This window comes from Aquila chrysaetos, chromosome 17 (assembly GCF_900496995.4).
Source record: "Aquila chrysaetos chrysaetos chromosome 17, bAquChr1.4, whole genome shotgun sequence".
In the NCBI taxonomy this organism is placed as follows: Eukaryota; Metazoa; Chordata; class Aves; order Accipitriformes; family Accipitridae; genus Aquila; species Aquila chrysaetos.
The window spans coordinates 26,692,867-26,716,036 of record NC_044020.1 but is presented as its reverse complement, the minus strand read 5'-3'; the positions used below and the strand labels follow the sequence as shown (position 1 = coordinate 26,716,036).

Here is a 23,170-nt window from a genome sequence, read left to right as displayed (position 1 = left end):
AAGTTAACCATAATATTTTGGTGTCTACCATGCTGATCAGGTGGGACTATGGAGTTGACCTAGTGGGATTTTATTACCTCTTGGTTTTAAAGGCAATGATACAAAACTGCTGTCTTTAGCCATTTATTAAGTAAAGGATGTATATAGAGGGATAATGGCAATAGGAACAAAGACTGTAACTTTTCTTGCTTTTAGTGACTTCTTACTGTAAAAACAAATGGGGGAGAAAAGCGTTCTTTGTTTTAGCAAAGAATAAATACAAATATAAAGAAAGTGCTTTGTTTGCTTTTTTAAAATAATTTGACAGGAACATTTCAGCAGATATTAAAAACTGTTGTCTTTAAGTGCTGGTTTGTAAAATAATTTCTTGTGCAGGTAGGTGCCTTTTGCTAGATGAATGGAAAAGGATATATGATTTTGGTTCTTCTTGAGCACATGGTCTATCAGATTGTGGTTTCTCAATGATTTCCATAAGCCTTAATTCTTGTATTTAGGCCAGAATTCATTTAGCAGTTTAATTACTGTGTCACATAAGATTTACAGCTGGTTTTGTTTGGGTTTTTTTAATCTTTATCTCCATAACACAATGGAAAATTCATACTTCTAGTACCTAAATGGCAAAAAAAAAAAAAAAAAAAAAAATTCTACTCTTAAAAAAAAAAAAAACCCAAACAAAAAAAAAAAAACAAAAAAAGGTTTTACTCAGAAGGCTACATCATTCAACTTTAAAAGGAAAGAATTAAACTTTTGCTAACAAAGGAGCATCAAATTTAATAGCACCTGGAAATAAAGTGAAGTCATTTTTCAGTTGAGTAATTTTAAAGCTTCAAACATTTTTATTTTAGCACCACTACTTAGGAAACTCATGTTAGATAATTTAACAAAGTGAGGAAAAAAACAGCGTAATTATCCTGAACAGAAAATGAACTTTCTGTGTAAGGAAAAAATGCAAAGAATTTCCTTTTATTTAGGGTAATAAAGAGTTAAAATCCTGTTCACAAAGCAAATCCAGAAAGAACTTTGGTTGTGGAAAAAGCAGTGGGAGTCCCTTTTTCCTTTTAAGCAGTTGGGAATAGACGGGGGTTTTTAACTTGATGGTTGCCTACCCACCAATGGAATACACACAAACCCATAAATATAAGCCAAATAATAACAAACACAAATAAATAAAAGGGGTTTGTGTGTTTCCATACATAATGGAGTAATAGTTGTGTTTTCTAAATGGGAAATGTGGGGCTTTCACAGTGGAGAACATGCTGATTACTGTATTGTGAGTGGCTGGCTTTTGATTTTCCTAGATGGATTAATTCTCAGAACACAACAGCTTCCCTGTCCTTCCCCCGGTGGAGTCCCAGTCTCCAATAGGCTTGTTTTATATGCTAGGGGATTAATACAGCACAGCAATCAGTCATAAAAAGCAAGCTTTATTGAGTTTGTAAAGGGGCAGAACAGTCAGATCAAGTCTTGTGACCATCTTATTGCTTTTGAGTGCTTTCAAACAATAGTGATCAGCTCTTTCTTTTTTTTAGGTCTATTTTTTATTAAAAGGGAATAGGGAGTTGGTTTTTCATCGTAAGTGGATGGATTTTTAAAGGGCTTTCTTGCAAATTGTGAGAAATAAGCTTAAATGTTTGCAAAGCTCTGAATTTTTACTGCTGCTAATAGTTTAGATTCGTCTAAAGCGCTTGTAAAACGCGTTCTTAAATGCAACCAGCAAAAAACAAAATCCCAGGCAGTTAATGCCATTGTGGCAGTCTTTATTTAGGGGGTGATTTTATATTTTGAGGTTGGCGTGAGCGTTTGCGTAGCGAGGCTCCAAAAAACCCTCAAATGAAAACGACCGAAATCGAAAATGGAAAGTGCAAATGGAAGAGTCCTAAAAATGTGAGCCGAAATTACCTTCAATCTTTGTACCTGGCCTTATCTATGTCGTCGTTTTATGTTGACTTTAAGAATTGGCTGTCGCCTTACAGCGCTCTAAGTAGATAAATGTTGGCGGGAGGGGGGGATGTTGGCGGCCTTTTCCCCTGGCCTTTTCCCTTCCTTCCTAAAACCCCTGCGGCTGCCTTCTGCGATATCCACCGCCCCTGCGGAGGCGGCGGCCGGGCCGGGCGGGGCGCGGAGCGGAGCGGGGCGGCGGAGCGGAGCGGAGCGGGGCGGGGCGGCGGAGCGGAGCGGAGCGGGGCGGCGGCGGAGCGCGGCGGCGCTGTCCAGGGTGCTGACGCGGGCTCCCGGCGCTCTGCGGGAGGGCTCGGCCAACCCGCGGCTCCTGCCCGGGGCAGCTGCGGCTCCCTTCGGCTGCTGCTGTTTTCCTAGTTGCCTTTCGAGTTTCTCTGCGTTGGGGTCGCGGCTGGGTAATAGCGTGCGTGCTGCTCTTGAAGGATGCTTGAAGGCAAATGTTTCTTACCGCGTTACGTGTGGAAGGCAGTTAGGTCTTTGTTATGGGTAGACCTGTTAGCAGTGTCCCTCTCCGGGGATAAGTGATGCTTTCCATCTTAAGATCCGGTTCCAGTTGCTCGTAGCTTGGCCAGATAGTAACCATTCAAGTGGAAATTTTCCGTGCTGCTTTAGGCTTAATGGGTTTCTCGACGGGAACATTCCCTCACAGTCATTTCTGATAAGGTCCAGTAATTCACGAGGATGAGAAACTGGCATTGTTTTTTGTGTACGTTAAAAAAATTATTTTAGGGATACTATGAAAGACTAACTATTCCTGATATAAATGAGGGTTATGCGTTTTCCTCTGTCATAATCCAGTCCAAATTTGGCCATGCTGTCAACTCTGGAAATCCTTAGTTTATACATTGTAAGTAGAGACTTGTGAGAGCTGCGCTACTAAATTTGCTGAATTTGCTTTTGCATTGTCTTTGTTCCAGTCATGAATCCAGGGTCTGTACAGGGTGTTTTCAACAGCCATTGCTCCTCACTAGTATGGTGCTGGCAAAAGAAATCAAAAACTGAGAGATTCTCTGCACTTTCTGAGAGCTGCCTGGTGGTGTCCATCTAATGTGGAGTTAGGAACTGCTTAGACCGGAGAAGGCAGCAACAAATAAAAATGGATCGCAGAGGGTAAGAAAGGGAGTAGTTCAGGTCCAAAAGAGGGCTGCTGGAAGATGGGGAACACGTTATCAGTCTGTTTGTAAAACAAACGAGGGAGTACGATTGTTTTGCATCATTCCTCCTAGACTCTGATAGTTGCAGAAGCTTGCTGTCTAAAACGTATCCTTTAGGAAGAGCCTTCCCTCTCCAGGCTACAATCAAAGCACTGTGTAGTTTCACCCCAAATTTATTTTGCACAGGATTGACAATGTACTTCTTTTAATTGCCTTATGAGAATCAAGGATGCTCTGCTGTCTGCCTCAGCATTGTCTGCAGCCTTACAGCTTACTCTGAAAGTAGTATCAAATTCAGAAAATACTTACATATTTAAAATATTTAAATTGAAAACAGAAAATATATTAATAAATAAGAGAATTCTAATTTTTCATGTCTCTTCATGGGAAAGGAGAAAGCAGCTGCAGGTAAAGACAGATGGAAGTCCAGAGCATTTAAATTAGCCTCATTCTCTTTTTGCTGCATGGCATCTCACCTCAGTTCAGAAGCACAGCTAATGCCTCACCAGTGGTGATGTACAGACATCACTGAAGTTCCATTAGTAAGAGGCACTGTAATTTGCACTTGGTCTTGTTTAAACTTCAGGTGACTTTCATAACATATTTACGCTAAACTTAAAAGTTTCCTATGGTTTTTGAGTATAAGCAAACATAAGTTTAGAGACAATTGCACAAATGGGATTTCTGTTTGAATTTTCACTTTGTCATTCCAGAAATATTTCAACCTGTCCATCCACTTGTGGAGTTGTTATGCAGTGCCTTTAGTTTTGGTGGGGTGTTTTGTAATAATTCAAGAGCTCTGAGTGTCTTAACACTTTTTCACATGTGTTCATAGTCAGTATTTGTTATAAGGTGAAGAGTCCACTCTCTAATTTGTTTTTTTGCTGGAGTTGTTCTTAAGAGGTTTTCTTCTCATGGGGTTTTAAAAATGTGATCAAAGTGGGCAGAAAAGCTATATTGCCTAAGGAAAAAAAAATCTCAAAAATACATCTGAAATGTGTGAACTGAACAGGCCTCTCAGAGGTGGTGTTAACTCTGAAGCATAAGCATTGCAAATGTTGGTGATGATAGCTATTCTGCTGTTGACGTCTTTTTCAGAAATACATGTTTATGTTGTATTCACAGCACAATAATAAGGAAAAAATATGGATTATGTAATCTATCTTAAATATCAAGTCCTAACTCTGGGTATAGAGGGGATTTTCAGCTGTTAGCCTGGGTTATTTGGGTTTTGAAATTGTGTTTACTGAAAGCTATTATAAAGCTGAATCCTTCTATTATTACATACCTTTTAAAATCTATCCTTTGTGAGCTATTTAACGAATGCTTATAAAAGTATTTTCTTGGGTTTTAATGATAAATTCTTTATATATGGTTTTAAATATATTTAAACAACTTGAATGAGAAATCAGTTTAACGCTGAGCATTGGCTTGTAATGTGTTGTTTGACACATTTCCCACAGAACAGATGATGAAACTAGTGTATGTGGGCTTTCGTAAGATAAACTGCTTATGGGCAAATTGGGGAAAAAACAGGGAAATAAGCGTTCATGACAAAGGACTTTCTTGTGGCTAATTGCTTACATAATTCAGAGCTTGACTAGCTAAACGGTAAGTGATGATTCCTTCTCGGTAATTTCTGAAAATACTTCGTTATTGGAAACGTCAAGAAGTGATACTGAATTTGCGTAGAGCAATGCCTAGGAAGAACAGTGGAAGGAGTGATAAAACCTGTCATGTTCTTTCTGCAGTGCCTGGAGTTGTGGTCTCATGTTGTGAGGCCAGTGTCTTGGGCTGGGCTTTGCAATATATTTTTTTTTTATTCAGGGGTTGGGGTTTTTGGGGGAGGGGTGGAAGAATCCGTTTGCTGCTTCAGTTTACCTATTCATTAAATGTGAATGAAGCTGCCTACATTTGCTACAGAACTTTTTCAGCTGTTAATCTTATATGTAAGAATTAAAGTGGAGGAGGGGAAGAGCATGCTGGAAGAATATGTAAGACAGACTGACTAAAAAAGATTAGACCTAGAAATACAGATCTAAATGGTCTAAGTTGTCTGTGTTTAAAAAAAAAAAAAAAAAGAAAGAAAAAGGCAAGCCTTGCAGATCAAAGTCCTCTGGCAGGGCAAAAGTAGCTTATTACTTTGGGGGTGATTTTAAAAGAGAAAAAAAAAACCCGTAAGTTGTTGATAAACCAATTCAAAATTCATATTTTCCCAGACATAGGTTGTAGAGCAGGTGATATTTCCATTCAGATCCTTACCCCCTTTATTCTGCACTATGCATTTCTTTTCTTCTGTACATCATAGACTGTTCCTACTTTTGATTAAAAGTGAGGTTCGGTAGGCTGACAGATATGAACAAGGCAAAAAACCCGCAGTATTGTGTGTGCACTAATAAATGGGAAAATGTTCGGCCAACAATATTAATGAAAAGAAACATACAACTGTCTTGTATTACCCCATGTTCCCCTTCAAACTGCTGGGGCAGCCCTCCTGTTCTCCTTCTTATAGGCTCATCTTGATAGGTTCTGCCAGAAGTGTTAGTTTGTCAACAAGACTGAGCACTCTGCATCAAAGGCAGCCTTCCAGCCTTGCTCACAATACTTAAGATAAAAGATATAAACCCACCTTCTCTGAGAGATATGTATATTCCACCTGCCTGTGGTTTCCCTCAGTTCAATCTGAGATTCATTTTCTCAAAATGTTTTGAGAAGTCTTGGCAAAACCATTAACAAAAGCAGTTCATAAGGGAATAATGGATGAAAATGCCTAGCTCCTTCCTGGGAAAAAAAAAAAGCATCTTTACTGACTAATACCTGTGAGGAGTCTCATCCTTAATGTCAGGTCTTCTCAGCTGGACCAACAGGCTTGAGTACCTCACTTTTACCACTCGCTAAGGGCAAAGTGCATGCATAACACTGTTAAAAATCAGCAAGGGATTTTACTAATAGTGTCATTAAAATTACAGCACATTCTTCGTCATTCTAAACATTTGTGTATCATCCAAGTCTTTGCAGGGTGGCCTCGCTCTCTTTTCCTTGCCTTGTAAACTCTTTGTTACAGGAGTTGTTCATTACTGCGTTTAGACAGAGCTTGGCACCTACTCTTTACTCTCAACTGCTCTCTGGGCCAACATTAAATATTATTTAATAAGCAGGTTTTTTTAGCCACATATTTTATGAAGTGGTGCACTTCCAATGTTTGGCCCGAGCCCATGTGTATTTAATGATACCAGGATGCGTCTGAAGAGCGTCCTCCTCAATTCTGTGTATTTTTCATTGTCAGTGCTTTATTCTAAAACGCAGCTATCCATTGTGAGCCTGCACTCCATGGGTTAAAGTGTATTTTGATATTAGAACAAGCATTCATTATGTTTTCCCTCTTTCTCCCCTTCTCCCCCCAATTTGGAACTTTAAGCTTTCTAGTTAAGCTATTATGGTGGCCATAAACAGGTGCGTGCTTCACAGAGGGTCTCATTCTGTGGTTTCCACTGGCGTCCCTGGCCTTCTGAACTCCCCTTTGCTACCTCCTTCCCCCTCAATAATTTTTTATGAATGATAGCTTTTCAACACCCTGGGAACAGCTTGTTGGGAAAAACACTCTTCGTGGGGTGCAGTCAAATCCTACACATTTCTTCAAGGGAGTTTTATGAAAGGAATGGTACTGTGTTGCAGGTATGACGTATGCATGGACCCCCCCTCCCTGCTCGCTCCCCCACCCCCTGCCTCTGTGATTCACTGTGATAAATTTGCTTTTTAATAATGCCAGTAGACTCTCTCGCCACAGGTGCTTCTCAATTAAAATCCACTTTGTTTAAAAACTGGAGGCTTGTTTAACTGAGCCCCTGGTGAGAGTTGTCAGATCCCAGGATAGGTGACAAAAATAGATTGGTGGCCCTCTGGAGTTGCATTGAAAATACCATATCCTGGGGTACCAGAGGGCAGCGGCGCTCTTAAAACAAATCTGCAAGTTTGAGAAGCCCTGGGTGGAATCCCTGGGAGTTGTCGTTTTCAGCATGGGGCTTTTTTTAATCCATCTTTTAGCATTTTGTTTTGTTCCTCCTACCCTTCTCACACCCCCCACCCTCAAGTACTTTCCCCTTCTTTCTACTATTGATTTGGCTATTTAGAAAGTACAAAGGTAACAGTCTCTCTTTTTTTAGTGTTCTAATGATATTTGCAGGAAATTAATTGGAATGGCAAAGCGGGGCGGGGGCGAGGCCGTTTATATGTTTTTAGGAAAAAAAAAAAAAAAACCCAACCAAAAAACCCCCCAAGCTTAAAGTGTTATGATCGTGATTTTTTTTCCTTCCCCCCCCCCCCTTTATTTTCTTTTTAAACAGAAAAGAAAATTTACTTTTGGGTGATCTGATCTTTTCCCTGCCCTCTTAGACATGTATTTTTAGCATTTTGAACGCATGTAATGTCCTCAGATATTGCTTACCAAAGCATTTTGAAATAACTATAGAGGGTGGATGGGATGACTCAGGGGACTGGTAATTGAATATGGAGCCTTTTCACCTCGAAGTCACTAGTTTGAATCCAACCCAAGTTGCTAGCGACCTAGTGGTTACCCTCAGATGGCTGTTTAGTGGCCTGTCTGAAGTGAGTTGGTGGTCTCAGTCCAGCTTTTCGCAAACAGCTGTCCACATCACAGAAACCACCATCACAGTTAGTACTAATTAGCAGCCTTGTTGGCAGTGTCGGTAAGTGAGGCGAAGGACTGAATTAGCCATCGAGCTGTCTTCTGCTGTTAGAGGTGGTCTCTCCGAAACAGAGCCAAGGCACCCCGCTCTTGGAGCCCTGCAGCAGCACCAGCTTGGTTTTGACACTGTCTGGACTGTGTGTGCATGTGTATTTTCTCCCGCTGGGGAGACTGCAGCTTTTCCTACTCCCACAATATCACACTGTGAGCCGTGTCCCCATTTTGGTTTGCTTTTGCTTTGCCCTCTGCAGTTATCGATTCCTGGGTTCGGGGGCATCTCCATACCTGGCAGTTGGACTTTCCCATGCAACCTCTATCAGTCAGATTAGTCCCCTGATATGTCCACTAAATCTGCCACAAATAGGATTCTTCACATTTCAGTCCATTTATTTCACAATGGCAATCACACCGGTGGTAGCTGTCAGTTCCAAAAGTTTTCACACTACACCCATCATTTTGCAGTCCTCTTTCTGAAGTGCTTTTACATTTTCTCTCTGCAAGAAGTTTTGTTCCTTTCTGTAGTCATTTTGAAAGTGTGAGGATAAAATAGATAATTCTGACCTTTTAAAATACCATACAGCTGAAAAAAAGAATCTTGCAATAAATATCTTGTAGTTTGGGAGTAGTAGAGTATAACCCTCGTGTACTCTGAATGTGCATTGATGGATTCCAAAGCCCACGGAGGATCCCTCTGCTGGTAGTAAGATTTTGGGTCAATGCGTAAGTCTGTCTGTGGTAATCCATTTGCAAGATCATGAAAATTTTCACATGTAAAAAGAAGGAGAAGTAAACATGGTTTACAACATTTTAGCTGTAGGCAATTCTTTCTGAAAATGGGGAATTCAGGATGCATACTCCAAATTCCATTCAGGGGAACAATAGTAACACAATTCTAATCAAAATACAGAGTTTTTCCTCCCAAGTACTAACCTAAGCCCTGTAGGAAGCCATTTCTGGCTTTTTTTTCCCCTGACTTTTAATGTTAACAGTGGTTTCTGCAAAAATAAGCATTCCCTCAAAGTATTGGCAGCCCAAATATAAAAGCCAAAACTGAAGGTAACAATAGTGACCTTCTAAGTTTTTCTTCTCTGACTTGAGAGAAATAACTAAAGTGAAGAGCACAAATAGAAACAACATGGATTTTTAAACTTTTGATTCCTGGTATTGGTAAAAGGGTAAGGAAGAATCAGTATAATAAGAGGTCCACATATTGCCTTTTGAGGAGGAGGACAGGGTTGCAGCTTTTGGAATCTGTGGTTTAGGTAAGGGGTAGCATCATGCTGCACGCTTCCAAGTAACTAGTTAGGCTGACCATTTTGTCGTTTCTAGTCACGCACTGATAGATGGTTAGGTCAGTCTTCACTGGGACTGGATGCATTTCGTGTATCTTTCTGGAATGTGGTATGTTTTTAGCCAGCAGGAGGATATAAGGAGGCAGGCCGGAGAGCAGCACTCTGGCCGGGAACAGCACAACTGGAGGCAAGGGGAAGCCTAGCTCGGGGATTTCTCGTACGTTTTGGACAAGCTCAGGGGATTAAGACTTTTGAGCTGATTGGAAGGGTCTACGAGGAGAATCCCACACTGGCTGGTGTCTTGAGCGGTCCAGAAAAGAGGCCGGAATGTTGCTGTTTACAAATTGGAAAAAGGGAACGAAGCCAAGAATGTGTTTGAAGTGATTTGCCTCAGTTGTGGAACAGATGTACAACTAATAAGGAGCTGACAGCGGCAGAGCATTCCCTCTTTAAAGCGCAGGCAGGAGGGAGGACTGTACACAGCACTGCCCTGAAAACGTGTCTTCGAATCAGTGTTCATAGGAGAGGCGCTGGAAGTCTGGAGGAGATGAAGTCTTCTAAATAATGATGGTTTTCTGGAGGAGGTCATGCTCTCCTCTCATGAAGGAAGGAGATGGAAAGAACTGAAGTGGAAACAGTTGGCAAGGTCAGTCTGTCTTGTTGTCACAAGAGTGGCAGGAAGGAGGCCTCCAAACAAACCGAAGCCCCGGGAGTGAGGCAATCACCGTTTCTTCCTGCTCACATTGAATTCTTGTTCAAGGCATTTCCAAATAAGGGTTAGGAACGGAGCGCTGCAACCGCAAGATGACAGTGCAATGCTGTGAAAACCAAGGCTCCTTTTTCCTTCTACTTAAAATAATCTATGTCCAGCCATGAATCAAAGCGCCTCTGTAACCTGCCATGCTCTAAAATAGACTGACAGAAACATATACAAGTCCTCCTGAAAAAATAAATAATGAAAAAAGCTTTAGCTGGCAATTCCAGAGTAAGAATGATTAGCAAGTTGCACTGTTGAGTTAACATGATTTTAATCACATGCTGCTTGTTAATCTCAAGGGAAAAAATGCCACGATGTGTCTCTTGTGTGAGCACAAGGCACACAAAAATCACAGGACAAAAGTAGTTTTGGCGTAATGGTACCAGTAAAAAAAAAAAAAAAAAAAAAAAGAAGAAAGAAAAAGAGAACGAGGAGCAAAATTTCCTGGCTAATATGAGTTAGCCTGAGATCAGTGGAGCTTTACTAATCTACACCAGCAAAAGTCTGCCCTGTCATCCGTGCCCTTGAAGCCCTCCCCTTTAGCTTGCCAACGTTACAGCAGCAGAAAGCCATGGAGTAGTCACCGAGATGCCTCACTGAAGTAAAAAGCAAACCGGTATGATACTGAGAAAAAGAAGGAAAGGGCAATTTTAGCATTTAAGTCTAGGGCAGTGCTGTCAGGGTGGGAGCAGCTTTGAGTTGCCGGTACTTGAGCCCACTTTCACTTTGTATGAACTCTTAAATATTTGGGAAACCTTTCAGTGATGTTTTGATTTCAGAAGCTATCTGGTGGCCTAAATGTCCATACCCAACAATTAAACCAATAAATTCAGAGGCCAGTCTTTAAAGTTCTGAGCTTCAAACGCTGCCACTAGTGCATTATTCATGGATTTGTTTTTTCCCTTTGATATCTCTCTATGGTGTGATCTATATAGCAGAAAAGAACCCACATCTGTCTGTTTACACCACCCTGGAAATTCCTGTGGGCAACCAAAAAAGTCAACCACAAATAACTGCTGGGCTACCAACAAACATAGTATCTGGAGCGCCTCCACCCACCTGCCATTGGGCAGATTTCTAAATCTTACTTGAAAATGGGAAAAAACAGATCGGGGTGAGAGGGAGAAATAGAGGGAGGGCTGGGGGAAAGGACTAGTTTGAAAAACTAACCTGAAATTAGCAGGACTAGTATAGGATTTTTTTCTTCCTTTTTTTTTTTTTTTTTCTCTTAAGTGGAGTAGGTTACACATGGGCCCTGAGCTGAGCGTCACATCATGACACAGTGCATCTCACTGAATAGGATCATTTGACTCTTTGTGGGGTTTGGGGTTGAACCCTTTCATGCTAAGAGTGGGCAGGTTCTTCTGAGCTGCTTCTTGAGGAAAGGTGGACCAAAAACATCCCATAAGCCATTTTGAAAATTCAGGAAAAATTCTCCAACGGGATGCTGGGAGAGGCTTTGAATTCCAGTTTTGCCTTAGCCAGTGGGGGCTGTCTGGTCATTCTCGCTTTCACTGCAGGGTCTCTTTACATTATTATGGGTCTTGCTGGAGAGAGTTACAATTTCCATTGGTTTGAAAAGCTTCTAAATGCATCCAATGATTAATTCCTAACCAAGGCCTTAATTCACCCAGATAAATTTTTTTTATGCATGTACCTGAACTAAAGCATTTGGGTAGCCTTCTCAAATTCAATGGAAGGAGTTAAGTACTTAAAAGTTGGCATCCGCCAAGCTGAATCTCATCCTATGACTCTTTGCATCCGTGAGAAGTATGGAAAATACTCACATTTATTAAGTTGATCCTGCATTGTGCTACTGGATTTGCAATATTGAGTGAGCTCTTAACTCTGCTCTCACTGTTACTTATCTCACACTAGTATTCAATCAATCAGATGTTCCACTTTGATACATGATTAAAAAAACCAAAGCCATAGTGCAGGTGGTACAAAGAATTCATTGTCCGTAAGTAGTTTTTCAGTCAGGACTTGTATCTATTTTTGAGCCTTTAATTCTTGGTGAGGTAATTTCTCCCTGATGCAGATCATCTTATGTACTGGAGTATATTGCACTTACATTGACTTGTCCCCTTGGAAGTTTGTTACTCTTACAGCTTTTATCTCCTGCATCTGCATAACAGTTTTTCCCTTCTAGTTGTGTTCAATTTTCTGAGAAATACTTTTTTTTTTAAAGTAGCACGTCATAATCATTTTTTATGATGAGACATTTACATTTGCTAGGATCTTATGGCCAGGTCGCAATACTCTCCACATCCTGAACCCCTTAAAAAAAAAAAAAAAAAATTAAAATTTGTCAAAAAGCTTTTTTTTAATCTAATGTTTTTTTCTTGGTCTTTCTCTTAAATCAGAAACTTTAAAACTTGATTTTTAATTTTTTTTTTTTTTTTTTAAATCACCAAGCCTCCAACTTCTTCATGTCAACTGAAAGTCTAAGCAATTTTTGGATTTGGGGTGCCTATTTGGGTCTTGTGACCTTCTCCCTTATTCTGTTTATTGCGGAAGATGGCCACAATTCCTCCATTTCGTGCAAATTAGAGGTAGTGCTGGGGTCCCTGGCAAGTTCCCAATACAGGTCTCAGATGACTTAAATCCTTCCCATGGGTACATCGACACATTATTGAGCAATTACATTCTCTTGTGGCAGTCATCTGTGGAATAAGTAAACTCCCTCTATTAGCCACACAATGATATCATGCACCATAAATGCATGCTTGGCCTCCATTGTGTCAACAATCAGTTACATTCTCAAAGGAAGAAATTCTAAAACTACACTGACTAATAAACAGGTTAGTTTTATTATTTGTTTCTACCTTGAACGACAAGATTAAATTTAATTTAAAAGATTACTGCAAAAGGAGGAGGCATACAGGTAAGCATAAAGTTGTTATTTATTCATTGTAAATGTATTACTAACTTCTGGGATGGGGAGTGGAAAGAGAGGCCAAAAGAGGAGAGTGATTTACATTTAGACCTTTTTTTTCAAACCGACTAAATGAAAGCTAGTCATAAAGATAATGTTCTCATCAATAACTTTTGCAACACTATGACGTACTTTACTGATCATTTGTGGATCTGCTTGCACAAGCAGAATGTTTATGCAACAAGATGTCAGGTAACGCTTTCTTGAAAATTAGGAGATCTCTGATTACGCAGTATAGCTTACAGTTAATATTGTAATGGGTCTTCTTTTTTTCTCCCTTTTGAAAACTCATGTCTAAATGTTTTGTAAAGCTTTGAAAACTTCCAAGGGCAGAGTGTATCTAAAAAGGTGGCCTAACTTTCTGGCTACCCTTTAATAGCATGCACTAGGTATCATTAATCAGAGAGCCTGTACTTGGATGCTTTCTTCAGCCTTTGTGTGTCTGTGTGTCATTCAGTGATGTAGTTGAGGCTGATCGCTCTCACGGATATGATATTTTCATTTGCTACCCTGTGAAACTATGTCCAGTGGTGCCTACCTAATGTGAAGACTGGCTTCCTATACCCATTCAAGATGGGACGAGGCTAGCAAGCAAAAAAACCCGGAAAGTATTTTTACAAGGGAGGGAATTGAGACGGTTTTAAAGCTTCATACTGTCCTCAGATAAATTGAATGGCCACCAGGTGGGTTGGGACCTCTGCAAGGGAGAAGCCAACACTCTTTCCTGCCTGGATCACCCTGAAGATGGAATTGGGCAGCGCCGGGTGTCCTACGCGCGAGGCCAATCCGGGGTTGTTTCCCGTGAATCTGACGTTCTGGCCAGGGACAGAGCACAGATCCCAGTGTGTTTTTCAAGGTTTTAAAGTATTATTCAGTCTGGATGAATGACTACCCTTCGCTTTGTCATCAGAGAATATTTATGACCGTCGAAGCGAGGCTGAGTTCCTGGAGACGGGATAACGCGTGGCTTTATGCTGCCAGACAGAGAGTTCCTTTCGGTGGTCACACCAATGTTTTTTCATACTCCCACGGACACCGCAACTTTTTTGGATAAGGAAGAAGATGATGGAACACAGATGAGGGAAAGAAATGGCCTCAGAGAACTTGGATACGTGGGGGTATTTTTACCCTTTGGGGTTTTTTCTTCCTGAATTTCAATGAGTGACTTATTGGAAACTTCTTTGGGTTTGAAGTGTTTTGTTCTTGTTCCACACACACAAAACTGTTTTGGGTTGTTTTGTTTGTCTTTGTTTATAATGCAGCTGAGATAGGGTGACTTGATATTTTTAAAATAGAAAACTGATGCCTTCTGAGGGAATGGGGGGAACAGAGGAGGACTTTACTAGCTGGAAACATGGGTCATGCCAAGGACAACTTGTTGCTGTGAAGAATGTGTTGGAGATGGGAGGGAGGATTTTGTGGAAGCTGGTGTGGAGGGAAGAGCAGTGCTGCTTCTCCTTGAGTGCCCAATCCACTGATCATTCTCCAAATGCTGGACCCCAAGTGTTCCTCCACCACAGTCACGTATCTCCTTTTATTTATTACCCTTTTTTTCTCTCTTAAGGCAAATTCTAGATTAAACTGTTCCTACTCACGACATGAGCAACTATCAGGCACTGAATGCCAAACAGATACCTTCTATTTCATTCACTGCTGTCCTGCTATCTCCTACCACTCCCTAAAAAAAAAAAAAAAACCCTAAAAAAAAAATCCTGTCTTATTGTTGAGGTAACAAAGTTAATGGGATTACAAATCCAATTTTGTGAATTGCTAAGCAGGAGAACCGTCACAGAAAATGCTCAGCATCTTGTCCCTTCTCATTTTAATCATTACCAGAGCCTACGAGGCACTGCGAGATTGAGAGCATGCTCTTTCGGAGCCTGCTACACACTGGAGGCTGCCCAGCGCACTCAGGACTAATAGCGAATTGTCGGAGAAATAAATTGTAAATAAATTGTCAGATGTGTTGTGGAACAGAAGGATAATATACCAATACCAGAGTGCCTTCCAGGGATTACTGATCAAATTAACAGCATGAGTCTCCATATGAGACCTATTTGTTTCCACTTTATGCTTGTTAGGGAGAGCGCAGTCCTGTTTTCCGTGTTGTACAACCACATTCGTGAGTAGCACGAGTAAGGTATTCTATTTTTTCAAAATGATCACCCTTGGAGTAACTTAATAGTTTGAAATTAATATTTCCTCAGCATTTCTATGTCTTTATTATAAAGAATAAGGCAAATGCTATGATAATGAAAGGCATAACTAAAATACAAATAATCACTGTAAGGTAAGTCTCTGATGATAATCCTCTTTTCCTTACCTGCTGTCATTCCACAGCTTCCTCGCTTTTCTATGGGAACTGGTCAAACTGGAGACAGGGACCAGAAATTAGTGGTAATATTGAGAAATAAACTCCATGGTTCTGAAATTTCTGAATAACACATTCCCACTGGTGCTAGTGGGGTTCAAATACAAATTTGGATAGGCTTTGCTAGCTGCTGCTGGTGGACTAAGAGAGAGAGAGAAGGTGGCATTGGTTTTGCATATCCATTATCACCCAGTTTTGATTTTGTTGTTCAGAAATAGTTGAGATTTCATATATTTTGAGACGTTTAGCAAGGTACACTTTGTGCAGATTCACTTCAAACGTCAGCAGATGCTGAGAGAGCCAGGAAATCATGTTGGACAGGGCAGTGTTACAGTCATTTTTTCTACCACTTCCTTTTGAACTGATGTAAACAAATGCGTGTTTTTATGTTCTTTCCCTTGGGAAAGGGAGAATGCTGAACTCAAATGATCAATATGTGGTTTCTCCATGGTTACTCAGGAAACTTCATCCCCAAAATCTTTTTTAGTCACAAGTTGTCTGGCATCCATTGACAGGATCCAGCTTTTCATTTTTGGTCCACTGTAAGTTATGGAATCTGGCTAATAGGAACAAATCTGGATGAACTGGTTTATGGAACAATAAATGCAGGTATGTGTGTTTGTGAAAATTAAGGAATTTTTAAAAGCAAAATAATCACTGTTTTTAAAACAGTGATTAATTTTAAATTTTATACACACTGTAGACTTCCATATTCATTTATTGCTCTATACAAACATTTTTCACGTTTGTTTCCTTTTTTCCCTCAGCATTTTTAGCAGATTTGTGGAAACTGGATTTGATGGCTTCTGAACCACCGCGATTTCTTTTCACTTAGCAAGAACCTGAGGCACTCCACGTGTGAATGTGAGGTGCAGCGAACCGTTCTGTGGTGATCGGTGCCAGGACACAATGGTATGCAATTCCTGGATTGTGTTTCTGGTGTGTGCTTTGCAGCTCTAGACAAATCACATCAGGGAGGCTTTCGAAGACACACGTCTGGTATTTATTTCCCATTGACATGCAATAACATGAAGCGGTTAACAGGCAGTTGTATTTTTCTGAATCCCTCCCATAGAGTTTTTCCGTTTCCACGTTCTCAGTTATCCTAAATAAAAGGTGAAAGCTTTGGGGGGTTTCTTCCCTGGAATTTAAGTTCTGCAAAAATATATTTGCAGAGGTGATGTTTACTGCACGCTCCGTCCAAGAGCACTGGCAGCTTGCTCCTGCAGCTGGAGCTGGGTGGATGAAGCTGCTGGGCACCAGGGTGAGCGTGGACCTCCCACACCAGATAGGAAAGGGGTTTCTGAACCACAAGTACCTTCAAGACACTAATGGATGGAGAAGACTCGCGTACCACGCTTAGTTTGGCAGCTATGCTGCCAGATTTGCAGGTTTAGCAAATGGATCGCAAGGCAGATGGTGTCCAAGAGGTTGGGAGGAGGTGGGAGGTCTGCGGGATTGTGTTCGCAGGGCTGGCGAGAGATGCGTTGTCAGTGCCGGGTGTCCGGGAACGGTGGTGGAAGGGGCTCCTGGACCAGGTTTGAGGGGGGTTGGGGCTTGTGAGGCCGAACGTGGGGGTTATCGGAGATAGTAGCTGGTGTTTTCTGATGGTATCGAGAGCTCTTTTAACAGAGCACGGTGAGGGCAAACCGTACATACAGGTACCAAATAATAATACGAGTTGGAAGACAAAATAGTCCTGTGGTTCAGACAACGGATAGGAATCAGGAGTTCTTGGATCAGCTTTTGACTTTGCCACAGATTTCCTGTGTTACTTTCAGCCAGTCACTTAATCTCTGCATCCACCATCTGTGAAGCAGCAAGGCTTGGAACAGATTGTGTCTCTGAAAGCATGTATCTAATTTAGCTGCTGTTATAGAAGTTAAATATTAAGGAACTGTTACATTATCATAAGATAAAACCATACCACATCTATTTTCACTGTGAACTTTTTTCTTTTGCTATTGCATTGTTTTTCAGGAAAAACAATATTTTCACTACATAAGAATAAGTTAAGCAGAAATTCATGCTACACGCTGTGAGAGCCTACTTGTAGATCTGGTGTCCGACACTGAAATAAGAGATGCACATTAAATGCCACTGGGAAGACTTCAGAGCTGATTGTTCAATAAAATGAAGCACAGGTCTGGACATTGAAAGTAAATAACATCAGGCTCTGTAGAGATCAGTCTCCCAAAGCTGTTCGAAAAGTTCAGTAGTTTGTGTCTAAATGTAGACACTCCTCATCCACTTGTCAACAGGCATGCTGCTCTGAATTCTTTGTTCAAATTTCCATTAATATTCTGTGTCAGAGAAGGGAAATAACTTAGATAAGATCAATTTTCAAACATGTTTCTTCAGGAAGGAAGCGACCCTGAAAACTACCACCTGGAATGTAAAAATTCTGATCTTTGTTAAAGTAAAGGAGCTGCTGTGTGAGATGAAAAATGTCAATATATTTGGAGGACAAGTGAGTTTGTTTGCCAAACTTGACTTATTTGCAAACTTTGGTTCTGTCTTTTAATGTGGATAGTCAGCTTGTGAGGAGGTGCTTCCAGATGTGGGAAGCAGTGATAAATGTCAGGGCAATTTACACTATTCATGTTATGAAACACAGAAGCTTCCTGTGATGGCTGGCAATTTGTCCCTGTAAGGGAGATGACGGAGGAGACTTTTGAAGAGGTCAGTATGGGTTTAATTCTATTTTTCAGTATTCATTAATAGGAGGGGAAGCGGTAATTACCTAGTTGATGACTGGAGCAGTATATCTACCCAGCAGAGCTGCAGGGATGTCTGTAGCACAATTACACATACCTAAACTGGCAGGGAGGCAGGCACAGTGTGGCCGTACGTGTGCCATTCAAAACCGGCAGTTTGACCAAGCCAACTCTATCAGTATCTCTGTTCTAACTGATAAGAAATTTCACAGCATAAAGGCAGCTTCCAAGGGCTGTAACCCCGAAAGGCACATCTCTTCTCGCCTCCCCCTCCCAGCCCTAACCTAGCAGTGCGAGCTAGTAATAATGACCTCTAGCCTTTTACAGAATTTCAAATATTTTACCTGTGTTGTGTCTACATTGTCTCATGCACTGATGTGTCATCCTTGAAGCATTCATATTGCCGTATTAAGTACCCTGTCTCAGTATCTCAGCATGCTATCTGGAATTCTTTGGTGTGAAATACTCTTTAGAAAAAGCATCACCTTTTTTCTCCACTGAGTATTTAATATGGTCCACAGACTATTTCAGCCTGGTTATGAACAACTCCAGGGTAATGTTTTGGGGAACTTTTGCTCTGAGATCTATAATGTAGGCCTCTTTCCAAAAACTCCAGAAAGCATGCCTAGAACCATCGAATCGGGGAGGTATGCAGTTGGAAAATCATTCACCTTTAGTGGAAAAAAATCATCCGTATTCTTTGGATGGCCTTTTGTAATGCAGGGACTGTTACAAACCTCAAAACCAGAGAGCTCCTTCGGCTTCTGAAACGGCTGCAGATTTGCACGGTTGTGTTCTCGGATGGTTTGGCACAGCTTTAGCAACGCAGAGCCTTGCTCCAAGGCGTCTTTGTATCCCTGCCTTGTCTGCTGGGACAGATGTGTTGGGTGACGTCTTGAACCTACCATGAATTACTTGTGCTCCTTGCTGCAGTAGCATCTTCTACAACATCTGTTATGTTACTTCTGCTGTTAGAGGTTATATTTTATATCACTGGAGTTAAATCATAGGAGATCTGGCCGCTGCTTGTATCATTCCGTGCAAGCTTGAGTCTCCAGAGTCTAAAATGCTTGGGATTTTTTTTCTTTCTTTCTGTGAAAATGTCAGGAAGAAAACACTGTTAAAAAGGAGGCGTAGTTTGAAGCTGATTAAATGAAAAACTTCAGGTGTCTGCTACACCTCAGGTCTCCATTTGCAGTTGCACAGTCGGAGCCTTTTAGCCACCCAGAGCCCCGTAGCAGTAGCCAAGGGGCACAGAGGTCCCCCCTCCAGGAATCCCATCGCCAGTAACAGCTTGATTTGTTCCATAACCTTCCAAAGAAGTAGCAGAAGTCAATGCTCGGAAGGGCCAACTAGACTTTATATGGTAGTAGTGTAATACACTTTGGAAAAACAAGTTATAATGGACCATGTATGATCTAATAGGTCCTTTCTACCTGTTTCCTCTGATGTATGTGCTGAACTTTAAATACCATATGCCACTAAATCCATCCTATAAGGCAAAAGGCTTCATTTTACATTACGCATTCGAAGATCAAAAAAATTCTGTGCCTGATAGTGTCTCTGACAGTGGAAGGCAACAGAATATTTTAATTAAAAAGCTAAAGCAAAGCACTAATAATACATGTTATCTCACCAAAACCACAGTCGTCTCCCCTGCAGCTACAGGGTTTGCCAAAAAAATAAAAAGCCATAGAATAATGGATTGAAGATGCTTTCCAGCCTGAAAGCTTTAGACAATACATTACCAAAATATGATTCTCAATAGGAATATTGTGAGGAGCATCATCATTTAGAAACCTAGCCAGCAGGCATTGGATTAATCTTTTTTTTTTTTTTTTTTCTTTTTTTCTTCTTTTTTTTTATCATCACAGGCTGGCAGTACTTCTCTCCAGATGTACCATTTGGCACATTAAGCAATTCTTTTCTTAGAAGGGGAACCTATGGTTTTGCCATGTAATGCAAAACACCAATGGAATCACTACATAAGCAAAATGCCAGTAATGGTATAGTGGTCCAGCCACAAACATTGGTATGTTAATTTTGTTTTATTTTTCCCAGTGTGTCATCTGTAGTACTGTATTTTATATCAGGACTATGGCTGGGCTGTTTGGTATCAGATTTTAAAGTGCGTTTTCAGCGAGAGATTTAAGCTAGGAAACTAATGGGTTTGATGCTTTAAAAAAAAAAAAAGAAAAAGGAAAGAAAAAAAAGCTGTACTTAATATGGATCTAACTATCATTTTAGCCTGATTTTAGAGAGCAGGCCAAATTTTCCCCTCAATTATAGCTGTTCAACCTTTCAGCTGCATGCATGCACTTTTGATAATGGTATCCAAATACATCGGAACGCAAATAGCTTATGCTAAGGCTGTGGCTTATACTTGCCATTGCTTCCTAAGACTAATTATGCCTTCAAATAAAATTTTGATTTATTTGTAAGTAAGAAGATGAAAATAATTATAGCATATTCAGTTTGTATATGGAAGGCAGTGATTGGCCTCTCAATCCTCTCTGCTATCTTAGTTCTCTAATGGTTCGTCAGATTGTTTAGTTCTTGCAAATGTAGCAGCAGTAGCCCTTATGTTGTATCTGCTGTATTTCAGTTTACTTTCTGAATTTGTTCTATGCTATTGATGTTGTATGGAAAGGAAAAAAGTTGCAAAAAAATTTGTTTTCCGTTCCTTTGTTTTTCTGGCAGCAGAAAAAGTGGGGAGGGATTACATAGTGAGGGGTTTTATCTGTTGTCCCTCTGTTTTTGCATGCAGAAGCAGAACATGAGTTGTTCCTTTCTTCATTTGACTTTTCTAGATGAGGACAGCATTTAACCTACAATTTCTTCTGTAGACCTTGTTGAGGGCCATCCAAGATGACAGCTTGTTTGTATAAAGTGCCGTTCATATGTACTGCAAGGCAGCCTGGCCCAGGTGTGTTTCAGTCTAAAGAGTAGGAGAAAAAGTTGGGGGAAGGAGGGCAAGCCAGGGTAGGCGGTCGAGGATGGTGATTTGCACAGGTCTGTGAAGCACATCAGCTGGAATATGATCTGGGTTTTTTTTCCTCATCCCCCCCCATAATACTTGGGATTGCTGGAAGCTGAGAAGGACTATCTCAAGGAGGGTTGTTTTATTCTTGCTATGTTTCTCATACACCTAGCTTAGGCATCTGCTTCTGGATACCATCAGAGGCAGGATGCTGGGTTAGCCAGATGTTTGGTCTAACCTGGCATGCTCTCATATAGTAGTTTCCTAAGCTGGGATCTGTTTTCTCACCCATCTTATGTCAAGTAATCACAGAGCGCGTTCCGTTTTCCTACCACCTTTGCCCTGCTGTAATACTTCCGATGCCATTAGTCTTGCTTCTGGTTTATGTGTTTTAAGAGAATTGTGGCCATACTCTCTCATCAGCTAGCCACAAAACATGGCAGACGATGGGCTGGAGTCCAAGGAGTGAGTTCATGCCCTGTGCTCCCGTGGCAATCCTGCTTCTTGCCGCATTAGACCAGTCCTGGGCGCATGTGAGGTCCTGAGTTCCCCAGCTTCTTCTGGTAAGGACCTTCAGGCTGGTCGTTGGGAAGCATTCTCCAGATGATCATTTAGAGACTCAGGGTGGTAAGAAATGCTTTTTCACTTTGCACAAATGGTGACAGCATTACTGTAATTCCCTTGTCTTGCAAGTGAGGGACAGCAAAGGAGCAAGGACATTCCTCACTTCCCTCTGCCACTATACACTGACTCTTCATGTGTATTACAGAGAGTTTCTTCCCATCGATAGGGCTACCCTTTCCCCGTCTGAAGATTTTTGAAGAATCTCTGCACTTCACGCAAAACATCTTTATTTTCAGTTCCCTACATGAGGCAGCGCTTCCCACGGGACCATAGCGACGAACAGCAGGACAACTACCTTCCTTCTAGCCTTGGGGCCACGGGAGAAAAAGGAGGTCGGCAACACAAATGACAAATTCTTCCTCGGCAGGGCTGCTCTGTGCACTGGGGAAAAGGTTGTCACCTTGGGGAGAGAGCTGCAACATACTGCCCAGCCTGACTCCTGGCTTGAGTTCCCTAGTATTTTGCTGTTTGTTGTAACAAATATCCTGTAATTCAAGCTCTCCGTAGGTGGGGTCAGACTCTGCTCAGTAGAGTTTCGGTAGATAGCAGGTTTCTTTCTATTTAATATGACAGGTGTTTAGTTTTTAACTGGCTCCTGCCATTCACCATAAATTTCACCTTTTCTCCTCCCAAGTCAAATATGTCAGTTCTGGCTTTTGCCTGTCCACATAGTCTGAAAATGACAGCTTCTGATTACCCACATATACAAAGCGGTAGAAGATCAACAGTAAAAAAAAAAAAGTGATTTCTGTCCAAGTTTCTGCTTAAATTAGGCTGTGTGGCCTTTCCAGTTTGATTAACTATGTAATTAATAATGACCAGGTGTGGCAGGGTAGGCACTTTATTCTGGCTTTTTTTTCTGTCCCATGAATGCTGGGAAAGAATGCAAGGAAGGCACTTAGTTGTGAGAACACTTTCCCTCTCCTGTTGGTTCAATTCCTAAAATCCAGTCATGTTTTAAACCCCTGGGAAGAGGAGCAAGCAAAATTTCATTATTTCTCTTCAGGCCTGGAAAGGCTAGAGGATTCCTGGAAGGAAGCTACTTCTCACTCCTGGTCAGCCACAGGAGTGAAAAGGACAGTGCTAATGTTGTGCCCTGTTTTGCTTTTTCTATTTTCTTTTTTTCTTTTCTCTTTGAAGCAAACAACCCAGGGCAAAATATGGTTGTGAAGGTTTACAACTACCCTTGGAGTTGAAGCGGAGAGAGTCGCCACCGCGTTGCTGTGAGCTCTGCCACGTTGATAGAGCATGGGGGGGAAACAGGAGCCGTGTTCAAGGTAAACTACTTTTAAACCAGTTACTAGCTAAACATTTCAAATCATATTTAGGCTTTTTCTCACTCCCATTTATGTTGCAGAAAGTGATCCCCTCCCAGTTGTAGGGTGCATGGGGTGGGGGGATTGAGGTAGACTGTGAGATTACTATGGGACTGTTTCTTCTTTGAGGTAAATACGTTAAGTACAGTTAAAGTTTGGGTTGGCATGTGAATGTAACTCAAAGCACTGGCACTGCTTTACACACCAGTATGCTGTGAGTGAGAGTGCATCCATGAAAGAAATGTTGATTAGGCAATCAACCTGTGTAAGACTTTACCCTGTGGCATGCCATCTACTCTTCATGTTTGCTATATTTTCATAAGACTTAGGTAACTGAACTTACATATTCTCCATTCC

The 23,170-nt window shown here is 41.1% G+C and overlaps 1 long non-coding RNA gene across 2 annotated transcripts; it reads left to right on the top strand.

Annotated features, from left to right (window-relative positions):
- Positions 1–2,826: 2,826 nt before the first annotated feature.
- Positions 2,827–22,768, top strand: LOC115352674. 2 transcript variants are annotated; one of them, XR_003927231.1, is made up of 7 exons: positions 2,827–3,069; positions 15,692–15,785; positions 15,953–16,088; positions 17,538–17,646; positions 19,768–19,925; positions 21,297–21,500; positions 22,638–22,768. It is a non-coding gene; the product is annotated as an uncharacterized LOC115352674 (long non-coding RNA). The 2 variants fall into 2 exon arrangements; XR_003927230.1 differs by having other exon boundaries at positions 15,944–16,088.
- Positions 22,769–23,170: the final 402 nt, after the last annotated feature.